The sequence below is a fragment of the Cryptomeria japonica genome, chromosome 9 (assembly GCF_030272615.1).
Source record: "Cryptomeria japonica chromosome 9, Sugi_1.0, whole genome shotgun sequence".
Lineage (NCBI taxonomy): Eukaryota > Viridiplantae > Streptophyta > Pinopsida > Cupressales > Cupressaceae > Cryptomeria > Cryptomeria japonica.
The window spans coordinates 665273795-665290917 of record NC_081413.1 but is presented as its reverse complement, the minus strand read 5'-3'; the positions used below and the strand labels follow the sequence as shown (position 1 = coordinate 665290917).

Genomic DNA, 17123 nt, shown 5'->3' with positions numbered 1-17123 from the left:
GTCCTTAATAGTAAAATTTTAAATGAAGATTAATGTAAATCATTTTTAATCATTTATATAAACATATATCCAAAATATAAATCATATATCCATTTTAATACACAAAAATTAAATCATACAAGTTGAAATTAAATATTATAAATATCCTAAAAGATATTAGTCTGTTTAAATTAGATACCAATCACTTGTTCCTAATCAAAGAAACTTAAACTATTAAATAATTTAATTAAATTTGTTTAAACCAATGAAAAAATCAAAATAGCCGTTGAGAGGAGCGGTATTTCAAATTAAGATTGTTTTCAAATTTCAAACAAATTCGGTTACATACATTGTTTTTAAATTTCAAATTGGGTTAGGCAATTCCTTCATTGTGTTCTATTCCATGCCCGATGTGTTCGAGTTTTGTCAATGTTTTTGTGATTGTCAAATGTTTTGTTCTTTCTCATTGTTCATTTTTTTTTGGCTCAGGTGTTTGTTTTGTTTGGTGGTGTACAGCGTGCACGCTGGTTTTTCTGGTTTTTTTCGTTCAGGCGTTTGTTTTGTTTGGTGGGGTTCATTGTTTTTTCAATTTTTTTTGGTTTGTGTTACATTTTCGTGGCAGAGCAGAGGAAGAGACAGAACAGAGGCAGAGTCAGAGGCAGAGCAACCAAGGGCAATTTCTTCTTCCAGGTATGTAGAACTTAATACTGCAATTCAATTCCATCAATTCAAATCAAATTATTTGCATTTAAATTAGTTTTCGCCCTTTTAAGGGCATTAGCTTTCTTCGATTCCTCGTCTTTTATTTTGCTCCACTTCTTTTATTTTGCTCCAGAGGGCAATAATAGCACAGGTCAGGTCTTCTTGTAGGGCGTGGCCGCTCCCTAACAGCTTATTACCAACCAAGGGGAGGAAGCAACGGAAAGGGCAGTCGATTCATTAGTCGCATTTCCAGTTCCTTCAATTGATTCCGAGCCAGCAGTTTCAGTTGCACCACCGCCAGCATCAGAACAAGCATAAGCACAAGAGGCTACCAGACTGTATGTTGCAAACCCTATCTATAGATTTATAGGTTGCTTGATTTCTTTTCGTATGTTTTTTGTGGTATTCTGTGTGTATGGGATCTTCATACCCTAAAGCACGTTAATGATACCTTTGTGCTTAATTGAATTAGAAGATGGGCGATGCAAAAATATTTCCCCCATTTGCAAATAATGGTTTCGCTGTAAAAAAATTTCTTCATGCGTCTTTCTTCATTGCCTTCCCTACCCCTTTTCTTTTCTGCGTGTCTCGACATAATGTAGGTTTTAATTTTGCTCGGGTGAATTCCCATACATTTTTTCCATTTGGATCGAGTAAGGGCCGAGCAGAGCCGGGTTCATGTTCAGTGAATCCATTCAAGACTGTTTGCCAGAATGAATCATGGGCTACCTTCAATTCTATGTAAAGAGTTTAGGGTTCATACTTGTGAAAATTTCTTAAAATATTAAAGGCTATAAAAACTAGACCTGGACATACCGGCTCTGCTTGTCTGGTCAATAAAGGCCATTACCAAATATGAGAGAGGCTACCGGATTTCTATATTCCATGACAGGAGCTATGATAGGGCTGTCTTCTCCCATCTCGAGCTACAAGCACGTTATTCATTATAGTTTCTACACCGAACACTGCTCTGCTAGCACTAAAGGTAAGTACAGGCACCACAACTTAATGCTTTTTACTAGCTCACTCATTCCTTCGATTGAGCAGGAGATAGATTTCTATGATGACTGACCTCCTATATTCATAATTAAGAATACAAAATTGGACTTAAACTTTCATTTTATGTGGGGAATCCAATTAACCCTTTTCATATATACCATGTTGCAAGCAGGGGAGATGACTGACACTTTGTTACCGATTACCTTGTGAAAGGAACATTTTCAATTCCCATCCTTGGGAAGCTGGTAAAGTTAATGTATTAAACACGTAATTTGAGAGGTCTGTTTGAGAAACTAACTCTAGCTTCTGTCCCAATGGCTGTAATTTGACTTCATTTTGGGCACTCTGGGCTAGATTACGGCATTTGGCAAGGAGAAACTAATGAGTGCTTTCCCGTTTCTTATTTTATGGCTCTCCAAGTTTAAATCATTGCATGTTGTTAAATCTGGCATACAGCTGCAATTGTTTAGCAAACTTTTTATCCTCAGAGTTTGCTATGACCAGACTGGTTTTCAGATTTCCAACAAGAAGCATAAATATAAGTGCTTCCACACTAGTGCATTGGAGGTATATCTTTGAACTAATCATGCAAGAAAAGATAAGAAGAGTGCATTACATGCCCAGCTTCCAAATGATGTCTCCTCTCTCGAAGCACAATTGAGGGCTCATACTGCATTTTGTATAGATTATATCCCTATTATGTATTGTCTATCGCTACACTTATGGCCTGTATATGTTATGCAACTGTTGCACATGCCTAGAACCCAAGCTTTTTCACATATCTTATATCATTCTCTCAGTTACAACTTTCTCTGAGGATAGTGGAACAACTATTGCAGATTTACATAAAAAATGACATTAATGTGATATGCCTTCACCATGAAGAACTGATTATTTAATATGTTAAAGAGTACAATGAATGCACTGTTTTAGGGATAGCCATAAGCATTCAGAACATTTTAGAGATTCTATGTGGTGTTTTCCATATAGAAAATATCAACGTTAAGGTGGATCATAGTATGTAAACGACTCAGTAGATTCCTTCTCATAAGTCTATGAAACAAGAATTATGTGTAACCCAGTGCATTCAACAATATTTGCAATATAGCCATGATCAAAAGGGTCTCATATTGCCTTATTTCTAGGGTAGCAATATTATTATTACGTATTTCCTTATTTCCAGGGTAGCAATAAGAATTCAGGGTTTCATCTGTGTTGGCCTCTGCGTATTTTTTAATATTCGAGAAAGTCATTTTAATAAATTCACTACACCTAACCAACCCAAAATATGTTGTCCACCTAAATTCTTCTTCCACCATCAATTCAAACCAGATACTGCAATACTACACTTAATACCCAAATTCTTCTTCCATCATCAATTCAAACCAAATGCTGCAAGATTTACATATTTTCTGCAATATTTGCTGCAAGATTTACATATTTTCTGCAATATTTACTGTTTTTTTGTGAGATTAATCATGGGTCTTGCTGGATAAGATTAGTTGAATGGTTGAAATAGTGTTTGTCTTGTTTTCTTTCTTTTCCCACTTTTTTGAGATCAAGTTGCTTGTATGCACATGTTTTCTCTAGATTTCAGTTTAAATATATCCTGCATCTTTAAGAGAGTGGACGCTTTTGATGCTTCCAATTCGTGTTGTGCAAAGTCTACCAATGTGCAAATGTTCTATTGTGTAGAGGTTCATTTTTCATATTCGATCATGGGTAATGAGCTTCTAGTGTAAAATTTATACAAGAATTTTTGAGGAAATATTCACAACTACTTGTTTGGTAACTCACTTTGATTTTATTATTTAATTTTATCTTTGTTCTTTCTTGATAAGATTCGTGTAATAGTTCAAAATACTAATGTTCATTCTCTTAAAACAGGTGGAATCAACATTTGCATTTGCACGCATTTGTAGGAATCTGAATTTCCACAAGTTTGTCTTCTGAATGAAAGAAAGCAACCCTGTAATCGTGGTTTAGGCATACCGTTTGCTACCGTTTGCTTGTTGCAGAGATGAATGTCCTAGGATGGGATTATCCATTGCATTTGGGAGTTACTGAAGCTGGTGAAGGTGAACATGAGCGAATGAAATCTGCAATTGGCATTGGAACACTGTTATAGGTTTCTTCTAGTGATTCTCGTCCTCATTTCTGTGTCAAGATTTCACGGTTTTTTCTGTTCCTTATCATTTATATAAGCTGACAATTTTCAATTTTTTATGCAGGATGGTTTGGGTGATACAATTCAAGTTTCCCTTACAAAACCTCCAGAAGAGGACATAGATCCATGCAGAAGACTTGCAAATCTTGGGATGCAAGCTGCCAAGCTTGAGAAAGGAGTGGTAAGGTTGCACCTAGCTTCTTTGTACATGTATAGAGCTAATGTGGTTCTGATGATCATTTTTGGTTTGAAGATGGTATTGATATTTTAGAAACTATTCTTTTGACAGGCTCCTTTTGAGGAGAAGCACCACCACTATTTTAATTTCCAACGGAGAACCAGTCAACTTCCCATACAGAAGGAAGTGTGTTATATTATTCTTGTAGGTTTGCTCTTTGCATAACCCTATATTTCCCTTTCCCAGTTAGTTGATATTCTCAATTTCAAATTATATGGGATATAGTGGAATTCTTCTTTAATTTTTCCTTTTTGTTTGTTTCAGCCAATGTCTCAACTCTAGTAAAACAATTTTGTGCTATTTGAATTTTTTAGTTGATTTATTAAATTCAATCATTCTTATTTTCTAGTCATTTGAATTGTTGGCCTTGATCTTGGAGGTTCAAATTCTAAAATTGAACTGGTCTTGACGTCAATATTTCTAAAAACAATTACATTATTATTAATTGTTGGCCTTGATTTTGGAGGTACAAACATTAGAACGTTTGAGGAAATATTCACAACTAGTTGTCACACCATAAATCAATGCAATTGTGAACTTTTTTTTTTTTTTTAACTATCTTCAAACTCAAACAATTTTCTACCTTTGTGATATTTTTTTGGTTTGTTTGTGGTAGTTATAAAATGTATGAATCTTCAAGCATCCTAAACTTCATTTTCTAGATTTGAGATTACTTTCATTATCATTTTTACTTGTTGCATTATGCTGACTAATTTATGGCTGAATTGGTATGACAGGGTGGCAGATTGCAAGCTCATAACCCTTCTTGTTCCAGCCAAAAAAACTGCAGTTTAATAAGAAGTATACTAAGCAACTTTTTGAACTAGTTCATGGTGTACTCAAAACAACAAGAGATGGAATTAGGCTTGCATCATTTCTTTAGTTATATTTTGGTCAAGTATATTGACTTGATAGCATTGTAACATGTACAAATATAGTGTTTAATAAAAAAATTATTGGAAGGGAATAGTCATTGGCCATGGTTATTCCTTGAGGTCATGTTTTCTCACACCTTAAAGAATGGTCAATTGGCCAAGGTCCATTTTTTTTTGCATTTTTTTTAGTAGTTTAGTTTTTATTTAAGCAATTATTAATTTTGATTTCAGTAGTAAAGTTAAATTTCACAATTTTGAAAATAAATATATCATTCACCCCCTACTTAAATGTTTTATGAATTATTTATAAAATATTAGACAAAGGATAATCATAAATAACCCTTACAAAAGCCAAATTTGCCCACTTCATGAATATAATTCACCCTTCATAACTATGCCACTAAAATGGTAAAAAATGGCATCACATAATTAACATTATTATAAATGATTGGAAACCACGCATAAATTGCCTTTACAAAAATATGATTAAAAGAGAATCACAAATTCACTTTACTAATGCAATCTACATAACATAAGAATTTCACCATAATTAAAATAAATATGTATTTTGACACATTATTTCATATTCCATTACTAAAAATAAATCACAAAATATGACAACTTAACATAAATATCATATTTAAAGTTGCATATTTAAAACTATAATCATAACATTTAACTTTCATATTTAAAACTATAAATAAAATAAAACGTGTTGTGTTGTCATGTGTTGTATTGTGTTGTCGTGTGGTTTGTGTTGTGTTGCGTTGTGTTGTGTTGTGGTTGTCTTAGGTCCATTAGGGGAGGCCAAACAAGCTTCTACCTTCATGTGGTTGGCCTTGTTAGTAGAGAATATTTGAATAAATATTCTTGAAGCTACGAGAAGCTTATCTCTAAATATTTGAAATTTAAATAAATAATATTTTATAAATTTAAGGTAGTTTATTGCATGTTGAAATTCTCTAAGTAAAAAGAAAATTGTAATTACAAAGGTAAAATAAAAGAGAAATAAATAATATGTTTTAAATTGGAAACATATATGATATGTTTTCATTAGAGTACAATATTGTATTTTCTTCTTTAAATTGTTTGGTATTCTTATGGAGCTTGTTTTAAACTCAACCTCAACCCTAAACCCAACCTTCCCTAAAGCTAACTATATCTCTGATCCAAAGCCTAACTACCTAATTACCTAATCCTAACCCTAATTCTAACCATACCTTGCTTAAGGTTAGAATTATTGTTAGGGTTTAGAATTTTAGGGTTAGGGTAGATTTGTTTAGAGTTTTAAGGATTAGGATTTAGGGTTTTAGGGTTTATGGCTAGAGTTTACATGATGGTTAGGGCTAAGGCTTAAGGCTTTACATCATGGTCAAGGTTTAGTTTTAGTGTTAAGGTAGTCTACATCATTGTTAGGGTTAGGGTTCAAAGTTTTTGGGTTTAGGATTACATCATGATAAGGGGTTGGGGTTTAGGGTTTTGAGTTAGGGTTTTGAGTTTTATGGGTTAGGTATTAGGGTTTTGAGTTTTAAGGGTTAGGTGTTAAAACTCTAAACCCTAACCCTTTCAATGGTTTAGGATTTATAGTTATGGTTTAGGGTTAAGGTTTAGATCATGGTTAGGGTTTAGCGTTAAGGTTAATGATTGCATCATGGTTATGGTTTTAGAGTTTTATGGTTTAGGATTACATCATGGTTAGGATTAGGGTAGGGTTTATACCATTATCAAGTTTAGGGTTTTGAGTTTTACAGGTTAGGGTTTAGGGTTAGAGTTTAGGTTTAGGGTTTTCTAACCCTAAAGCCTCCTCTGCAATAGTTTAGGGTTTAGGGTTTAGGAATAGAATTACGGTTTAGGGTTTAGGATTTAGGTTTTAATGTTAGGGTTGAGGGTTAGGGTTAGGTTACATCATGATTAGAGTTAGGGTTTAGAGCTTTAGGGTTTAATAATAAGGTTACATCATGATTAGAGTTAGGGTTTAGGGTTTTAGGGTTGAGGTTTAGGGTTTAGGGTTAGGTCACGGTGTTTAAGGTTTACATTAAACCTAACACCTAACCCCTAAAACTCAACCCTAAACCCCAACCCTAACCATCATGTAAACCCTAGCCATAACCCTAAACTCTAACCCTAAACCCTAACCATCGTGTAAACAAATCTACCCTAAACCCTAACCATCATGTAAACAAATCTACCCTAAACCCTAACCCTAAAATCTAACCCTTAACCACCATCATGTAAACCCTAGCCATAACCCTAAATCCTAATCCTTAAAACTCTAAACAAATCTACCCTAAACCTAAACCTAACCCTAAACATCATGTAGACCTTAACCCTAAACCTTAACAACTAACCCTTAAAACTCAAAACCCTAAACCCTAACACTTAACCCTACCTAACCCTAAACCCTACCTAACCCTAAATCTAAACTCTAACCCTAAACCCTACCTAACCCTAACCTAAACCCTACCTAACCCTAAACCTAAACTCTAACCCTGCCTAACCCTTAAAACTCAAAACCCTAGCACCTAGCCCCTAAAACTCAAAACCCTAAACCCCAACCCCTATCATGATGTAATCCTAAACCCAAAAACTTTGACAATGATGTAGACCTTAACCTTAGAGTTTTAGGGTTTAGGATTACATTAGGGTTAGGATTAGGGTAGGGTTTCAAGGTTTTGAATTTTACATGTTAGGGTTTAGGTTTAGGGTAGATTTGTTTAGAGTTTTAGGGTTAAGGGTTTAGGGTTAAAGTTTAGGGTAGATTTGTTTAGAGTTTTAAGGATTAGGATTTAGGGTTTTGGGGTTATGGCTAGGGTTTACATGATGTTTAGGGTTAGAGTTTAGGGTTAGGTTTAGGTTTTACATTTATGGCCTAAACACTCAAAACTCTACACCCTAAACCAAATACCTAAACACTCAAGGGTTAGGGTTTAGAGTTAGAAAACCCTACACCCTAAACCAAAAACCTAAACACTCAAAACTCTAAACCGTAACCTTAACAACTAACCCTTAAAACTCAAAACCCTAACACCTAACCCTTAAAACTCAAAGCCTTAACACCTAACCCAAAACCCTAACACCTAACCCCTTATCATGATGTAATCCTAAACCCAAAAACTTTGAACCCTAACCCTAACAATGATGTAGACTACCTTAACACTAAAACTAAACCTTAACCATGATGTAAAGCCTTAAGCCTTAACCCTAACAATCATGTAAACTCTAGCCATAACCCTAAAACCCTAAATCCTAATCCTTAAAACTCTAAACAAATCTACCCTAACCCTAAAATTCTAAACCCTAACAATAATTCTAACCCTAAGCAAGGTATGGTTAGAATTAGGATTAGGTAATTAGGTAGTTAGGCTTTGGATCAAGGATATAGTTAGCTTTAGGGAAGGTTAGGTTTAGGGTTGAGGTTGAGTTTAAAACAAGCTCCATAAGAATACCAAACAATTTAAAGAAGAAAATACAATATTTTACTCTAACGAAACCATATCATATATGTTTCCAATTTAAAAAATATTATTTATTTCTCTTTTGTTTTACCTTTGCAATCACAATTTTCTTTTTACTTAGAGAATTTTAACATGCAATAAACTACCTTAAATTTATAATATATTATTTATTTAAAATTCAAATATTTAGAGATAAGCTTCTCTTAGCTTCAAGAATATTTATTCAAATATTCTCTACTAACAAGGCCAACCACGTGAAGGTAGAAGCTTGTTTGGCCTCCCCTAATGGACCTAAGACAATCACAAAACAACACAACACAACACAACACAAACCACAAGACAACACAATACAATACATGACAACACAACACAAACCACACGACAACACAATACAATACATGACAACACAACACGTTTTATTTTATTTATAGTTTTAAATATGAAAGTTAAATGTTATGATTATAGTTTTAAATATGCAACTTTAAATATGATATTTATGTTAAATTGTCATATTTTGTGATTTATTTTTAGTAATGGAATATGAAATAATGTGTCAAAATACATATTTATTATAATTATGGTGAAATTCTTATGTTATGTAGATTGCATTAGTAAAGTGAATTTGTGATTCTCTTTTAATCATATTTTTGTAAAGGCAATTCATGAGTGGTTTCCAATCATTTATAATAATGTTAATTATGTGATGCCATTTTTACCTTTTTAGTGGCATAGTTATGTAGTGTGAATTATATTCATGAAGTGGGCAAATTTGGCTTTTGTAAGGGTTATTTATGATTATCCTTTGTCTAATATTTTATTAATATTTAAAAAACATTTAGTAGGGGGTAAATGATATATTTATTTTCAAAATTGTGAAATTTAACTTTACTACTGAAATCAAAATTAATAATTGCTTAAATAAAAACTAAACTACTAAAAAAAATGCAAAAAAAAACGAGACACAAACCTTAAAGAATGACCTTGGCCAATTGACCATTCTTTAAGGTGTGAGAAAACACGACCTCAAGGAATAACCATGGCCAGTGACTATTCCCTTTAGTCTTTAGAAGGGGTTATAACCCCTTCCAATAATTTTTTTATTAAACACTATATTTGTACATGTTACAATGCTATCAAGTCAATATGCTTGATCAAAATATAACTAAAGAAATGATGCAAACCTAATTCTATCTCTTCTTATTTTGAATACACCATGAACTAGTTCAAAAAGCTGCTTAGTATACTTCTTATTAAACTGCAGTTTTTTGGCTGGAACAAGAAGGGTTGTGAGCTTGCAATCTGTCACCCTGTCATACCAATTCAGCCATAAATTAGTCAGCATAATGCAACAAGTAAAAATGATAATGGAAGTAATCTCAAATCTAGAAAATGAAGTTTAGGATGCTCGAAGATTCATACATTTTATAACTACCACAAACAAACCAAAAGAATATCACAAAGGTGGAAAATTCTTTAGTTTGACGACAGTTATAAAAAAAAACAAATTCACAGGTACATTGATTTATCGTGTGACAACTAGTTGTGAATATTTCCTCAAACGTTCTAATGTTTGTACCATGTATCTCACCACATTAGGAGCTCCCTACTCAAGCTCAAGTATTAAAAAATTAAATAATAATAATAAAATTAGGGACCAGTTCACTTGAAATAATAATATTTAAAAACAATTAATAATGTAATTGTTTTTAGAAGTATTGACGTCAAGACCAGTTCACTTTTAGAATTTGAACCTCCAAGATCAAGGCCAACAATTCAAATGACTAGAAAATAAGAATGATTGAATTTAATAAATCAACTAAAAAGTTCAAACAACACAAAATTGTTTTACTAGAGTTGAGACATTGACTAAGTAGAAGTACAAAAAGAAAACATTAAACAAGAATTCCACTATAGCCCATAAAATTTGAAATTGAGAATATCAACTAACTGGGAATGGGAAGTATAGGGTTATGCAAAAAGCAAGCCTACAAGAATAATATAACACACCTCCTTCTGTATGGGAAGTTGGCTGGTTCTGCGTTGGAAATTAAAATAGTGGTGGTGCTTCTCCTCAAAAGGAGCCTGTCAAAAGAATAGTTTCTAAAATATCAATACCAGCTTCAAAACAAAAATGATCATCAGAACCATATTAGCTCTATACATGTACAAAGAAGCTAGGTGCAACCTTACCACTCCTTTCTCAAGCTTGGCAGCTTGCATCCCAAGATTTGCAAGTCTTCGGCATGGATCTATCTCCTCTTCTGGAGGTTCTGTAAGGGAAACCTGAATTGTATCACCCAAACCATCCTGCATAAAAAAAAGAAAATTGTCCGCTTATATAAATGATAAGGAACAGAAAAAACTGTGAAATCTTGACACATAAATGAGGAAGAGAATCACTAGAAGAAACCTGTAACAGTGTTCCAATGCCAATTGCGATTTCATTCGCCCATCTTCACCTTCACCAGCTTCAGTAACTCCCAAATGCAATGGATAATCCCATCCTAGGACATTCATCTCTGCAACAAGCAAACGGTATGCCTGGACCACGATTACAGGGTTGCTTTCTTTCATTCAGAAGACAAAGTTGTGGAAATCCAGCTTCCTACAAACGCGTGCAAATTCAAATGTTGATTCCACCTATTTTAAGACAACGAACATTACTATGTTGAACTATTATAGGAATCTTATCAAGAAAGAACAAAGATAAAATTAAATAATAAAATCAAAGTGAGTTACCAAACACAAGTAGCTGTGAATATTTCCTCAAAAATTCTTGTATAAATTTTACACTAGAAGCTCATTACCCATGATCGAATATGAAAAATGAACCTCTACACAATAGAACATTTGCACATTGGTAGACTTTGTACATCACGAATTGTAAGCATCAAAAGAACCCACTCTCTTATAGATGCAGGATATATTTAAACTGAAATCTAGAGAGAACATGTGCATACAAGCAACTTCATCTCAAAAAAGTGGGAAAAGAAAGAAAACATGACAAACATTATTTCAACCATTCAACTAATCTTATCCAGCAAGACCCATGATTAATCTCACAAAAAAACAGTAAATATTGCAGAAAATATGTAAATCTTGCAGCATTTGGTTTGAATTGATGATGGAAGAAGAATTTGGGTATTAAGTGTAGTATTGCAGTATCTGGTTTGAATTGATGATGGAAGAAGAATTTAGGTGGACAACATATCTTGGGTTGGTTAGGTGTAGTGAATTTATTAAAATGTCTCTCTCATAAATGAATTTATTAAAATTTATTAAAGTGAATTTATTAAATTAAACAATACGCAGTGGCCAACACAGATGAAACCCTAAATTCTTATTGCTACCCTGGAAATAAGGAAATACATAATAATAATATTGCACCCTAGAAATAAGGCAACATGAGACCCTTTTGATCGTGGCTATATTGCAAATATTGTTGAATGCACTGGGTTACACATAATTGTTGTTTCATAGACTTATAAGAAGCAATCTACTGAGTCGTTTTCATACTATGATCCACCTTAACTTTGATATTTTCTACATGGAAAACACCACATAAAATCTCTAAAATGTTCTGAATGCTTATGGCTATCCCTAAAACAGTGCATTCATTGTACTCTTTAACATATTAAATAATCAGTTCTTCATGGTGAAGACATATCACATTAATGTCATTTTTTATGTAAATCTGCAATAGAGGTTCCACTATCCTCAGAGAAAGTTGTAACTGAGAGAATGATATAAGATATGTGAAAAATCTTGTGTTCTGGGCATGTGCAACAGTTGCATGACATATACAGGCCATAAGTGTAGCGGTAGACAAGACATAATAGGGATATAATCTATACAAAATGCAGCAAGGGCCCTCAATTGTGCTTCGAGAGAGGAGACAACATTTGGAAGCTGGGCATGTAATGCACTCTTCTTATCTTTTCTGGCATGATAAGTTCAAAGATATACCTCCAATGCACTGGTGTGGAAGCACTAATATTTATGCTTAACTGAATGCCTGTTAAAGAATCATAGCGCTTCTTGTTGGAAATCTGAAAACCAGTCTGGTCATAGCAAACTCTGAGGATAAAAAGTTTGCTAAACAATTGCAGCTGTATGCCAGATTTAGCAACATGCAATGATTTAAACTTGGAGAGCCATAAAATAAGAAATGGGAAATCACTCATTAGTTTCTCCTTGCCAAATGCCGTAATCTAGCCCAGAGTGCCCAAAATGAAGTCAAATTACAGTCATTGGGACAGAAGCTAGAGTTAGTTTCTCAAACAGACCTCTCAAATTACGTGTTCAATACATTAACTTAACCAGCTTCCCAAGGATGGCAATTGAAAATGTTCCTTTCATAAGGTAATCGGTAACAAAGTGTCAGTCATCTCCCCTGCTTGCAACATGGTATATATGAAAAGGGTTAATTGGATTCCCCACATAAAATAAAAGTTTAAGTCCAATTTTGTACTCTTAATTATGACTATAGGAGGTCAGACATCATAGAAATCTATCTCCTGCTCAATCGAAGGAATGGGTGAGCTAGTAAAAAGCATTAAGTTGTGGTGCCTGCGCTTACCTTTAGTGCTAGCAGAGCAGTGTTCGGTGTAGAAACTAAAATGAATAACCTGCTTGTAGCTCGAGATGGGAGAAGACAGCCCTATCATAGCTCCTATCATGGAATATAGAAATCTGGTAGCCTCTCTCATATCTGGTAATGGCCTTTATTAACCAGACAAGCAGAGCCGGTATGTCCAGGTCTGGTTTTTATAGCCTCCTCTCTCATATCTGGTAATGGCCTTTATTAACCAGACAAGCAGAGCCGGTATGTCCAGGTCTGATTTTTATAGCCTTTAATATTTTAAGAAATTTTCACAAGCATGAACCCTAAACTCTTTACATAGAATTGAAGGTAGCCCATGATTCATTCTGGCAAACAGTCTTGAATGGATTCACTGAACATGAACCCGGCTCTACTCGGACCTTACTCGATCCAAATGGAAAAAATGTATGGGAATTCACCCGAGCAAAATTAAAACCTACATTATGTCGAGACACGCAGAAAAGAAAAGGGGTAGGGAAGGCAATGAAGAAAGATGCATGAAGAAGATTTTTCCCAGCGAAACCATTATTTGCAAATGGGGGAAATATTTTTGCATTGCCCATCTTCTAATTCAGTTAAGCACAAAGGTATCATTAACGTGCTTTAGGGTTTGAAGATCCCAGACACACAGAATACCACAAAAAACATACGAAAAGAAATCAAGCAACCTATAAATCTATAGATAGGGTTTGCAACATACAGTCTGGTAGCCTTTTGTGCTTATGCTTGTTCTGACGCTGGCGTTGGTACAACTGAAACTGCTGGTTCGGAATCAATTGAAGGAACTGGAACTTCGACTAATGAATCGACTGCCCTTTCCGTTGCTTCCTCCCCTTGGTTGGTAATAAGCTGTTAGGGCACGGCCACGCCCTACAAGAAGACCTAACTGCAAATAATTTAATTGCATCGTGAGGGAATACGTATACAGCCTAAAAGGGTGAAAACTAATTTAATTGCATCGTGAGAATACGTATACAACCTAAAAGGGCGAAAACTAATTTAATTGCATCGTGAGGGAATACGTATACAGCCTAATTTAATAGCATTGCACAAGTCGTGACTGCAAATAATTTGATTTGAATTGATGGAATTGAATTGCAGTATTAAGTTCTACATACCTGGAAGAAGAAATTGCCCTTCGTTGCTCTGCCTCTGACTCTGCCTCTGTTCTGTCTCTTCCTCTGCTCTGCCACGAAAATGTAACACAAACCAAAAATAAATTGAAAAAACACTGAACACCACCAAACAAAACAAACGCCTGACCAAAAAAAACCAGAAAAACCAGCGTGCACGCTGTACACCACCAAACAAAACAAACACCTGAGCCAAAAAAAAAAAATGAACAAAGAGAAAGAACAAAACATTTGACAATCACAAAAACAAAGGGAACCTAACAATGACAGGACTCGAACACATCACGCATGGAATAGAACCAAATGAAAGAATTGCCTAACCCAATTTGAAATTTAAAAACAATGTATGTAACTGAATTTGTTTGAAATTTGAAAACAATCTTAATTTGAAGTGCCGTTCCTCTCAACGGCTATTTTGAAGTTTTCATTGATTTAAACAAATTTAATTAAATTAATTAATAGTTTAGGTTTCTTTGATTAGGAACAGGTGATTGGTATCTAATTTAAACAAATTAATATCTTTTAGGATATTTATAATATTTAATTTCAATTTGTATGATTTAATTTTTGTGTATTAAAATGGATATGTAATTTATATTTTGGATATATGTTTATATAAATGATTAAAAATGATTTACATTAATCTTCATTTAAAATTTTACTAGTAAGGACACAAAAAATCTATAAAGTTTAGGAAAATATTAAATTTTGAAAACACACACAATAGTGGCGTTGATACTTCATTGGTAGTGACTAGTGAGTGGGTACACCTTGTCATTCATGTCCGTGACATGCTAAAATTGCACAATAACAAAGATTTATTGATTTAGTGTAATCAATCAGAAAAACCTACTATTGGATTACTATCAGTATTGTCTCATCGAAACAAGATTAAATTCAACAAACATTATTCACAAGTATGCGATATAAGGAATCCTAGGCAAAGATTTCTAGCAATTCAAATAGAACACAATCTAAGACTTTAGCAATACAATATTTTTTTGGATTCTAGCGTGTTTATGCTTATCATTTCTTTTCTTACTTGATAACTTTGACAACAAGTGAATAACAACCTTCAAAATTATTTTAAAATCCATGTGCATAGAAAAAGAATTCCCCATGACCTAGAAAAGGTTCCATATACGATACTTATACATCCCCCAATAGAGTAAAGAAATTTAGAACTTACCCCATCTATAAATTCATACGATCTCAACTTGGAACAGAGTTGAGATGAGCAAGGTTAATATGTGAAGCCAAGGTGATGACAATGAGAAAGTGTATTATGTGTCATATTTCCATTGTTTGGCATCACCAAAACACCCTCTACCACAAGTGAGAAAGCATTTTGAAACACTAACACTACCATCCCCATCCTTTAATTTCCTCTTATGCCCTCTTCCTTTGTTACACTCAATGGTCAAACCATTATAAACCTACTCAACCTCCTATCCTGAGTGCATCATGTAGAGTATTTAGATTCCCTATTCTACAATTGTATAATGTAGTAAACACTCTTTATTACTCATTTAATAAATGAAAATTTAGGCCTTGTTTTACTTTTCTTTATCATTTAAATATTTGAAAATGTTGGTCCATTTTTCTCCTTCTTCTTGTACTCAGTTTCTTGTTTCTTCTACTCATCAAAAACTCACATTTACGACATGGCCCAATGTGTATAGAAATGCCTTCAAGATTTGTCAATGACATACAAATGTATAAGTAGAATTTTCACCTTGGAATTCATCATTGATTTTTTTTTTTTTAAATTCAACTATTAGGGTGTTATTGTTAGTTGTTAGATTCATGATAGAGGCCTATCTAAATTGATAAGAGGATTTTATATTTTCTTAGCAAATCTCGGGAAGGTTATGAGTTGCCTTCAACCATGTGTGGTAGTTTATGATTGGAGTCTTTTTTTATTAAGGATTATTATTAATGGCCTAATATATACTTTCTCATTGTCAACACACTCATCAATGGTGACACATGCATTAGACCATTCAACTTCTTTATTATGATATGCGAGAGTTTCTCGGTTTTTTTTTAAATGCATGCATTTTATCTATATATAGTGATGTATAGAAAAATTAGTTTTGGTATCTTATGATTTGGTGTGAAGGGTGTGTTTGATAAGCGACTTGTTTGGTGAAAAAAAAAGTTTAGATGTGACACTAAACATATGAATTATTAAAAATTTCCAATAAGAGGTTTTAAAAAATATTGCTTTCTAATTTGAAATAAAGTAACAAAATTAAATAATAATATTTGGATAACTACTATACATGGGTGCTTAATGGATCATTTTTTGGGAGGGGAGTTTCATTCACTCATAAATTTGTTGTTGTTCTCCCAGTAGAGTATATCTATTGAACAAAGATTTTTATTGTGAATGCAACTATTTATCAAGTACCATGTGTTATTTAATCGAATATAAGGACACTGATTGGCCTATATCAAGTTATATATTTCATGATAAAAGACATAAATTAAATGTAATAATACAAATGAAATAGAAGAAGAAATAAGTTTAACACGAACAATAAAACAATCTCATTCAATTTTCTCAAACCATAGTAAAGATACAAATTAAATTTATATGTGTTATATTTTGATACATTTGATATCCACTACATGTGACAACCTAGTGGTAATTGCACTATGAAATAAACAAAGATGACCTTGGTCTCTATTCACATGTTAAAAATGGTTTCGTTGTGTACAAAGATTTCACTACGCATTCAATAGCTAATAACAAAGGGAACACAAAATCAAGGAAGGGAGGAGGATAGTTTCCATATTGAAATTGCTCATCGAGAGATAGGAACGTGATCAATCCTAATGAGCATGTTGAAACTGTAAATCGGGTAGGGAAATGGTGGAACATATAGGAATCATTTCTTACTATTCTCTATGCAAACCATAAATAATGTTTGAGTTGATATGATTAGTTTATGATGGATCTAACAAGG

The 17123-nt window shown here is 33.5% G+C and overlaps 1 long non-coding RNA gene and 1 other non-coding gene across 8 annotated transcripts; one reads left to right on the top strand and one right to left on the bottom strand.

Annotated features, from left to right (window-relative positions):
• Nucleotides 1-338: 338 nt before the first annotated feature.
• Nucleotides 339-5095, top strand: LOC131039461 (uncharacterized). 4 transcript variants are annotated; one of them, XR_009358828.1, is made up of 6 exons: nucleotides 339-669; nucleotides 815-1019; nucleotides 3568-3808; nucleotides 3912-4033; nucleotides 4137-4229; nucleotides 4823-5072. It is a non-coding gene; the product is annotated as an uncharacterized LOC131039461 (transcript). The 4 variants fall into 4 exon arrangements; XR_009358827.1 differs by having other exon boundaries at nucleotides 340-669; nucleotides 3912-4028; nucleotides 4137-4233; XR_009358825.1 differs by having other exon boundaries at nucleotides 341-669; nucleotides 3912-4028; nucleotides 4823-5095.
• A 4276-nt stretch (nucleotides 5096-9371) lies between these two features.
• On the bottom strand, nucleotides 9372-14474 carry LOC131039490 (uncharacterized). 4 transcript variants are annotated; one of them, XR_009104651.2, is made up of 6 exons: nucleotides 14137-14474; nucleotides 13719-13904; nucleotides 10826-11055; nucleotides 10601-10722; nucleotides 10423-10497; nucleotides 9372-9722 (listed from the first exon to the last, which is right to left on the bottom strand). It is a non-coding gene; the product is annotated as an uncharacterized LOC131039490 (long non-coding RNA). The 4 variants fall into 4 exon arrangements; XR_009358921.1 differs by having other exon boundaries at nucleotides 10606-10722; nucleotides 13719-13900; nucleotides 14137-14473; XR_009104648.2 differs by having other exon boundaries at nucleotides 10606-10722; nucleotides 14137-14472.
• Between the last annotated feature and the right edge of the window lie 2649 nt (nucleotides 14475-17123).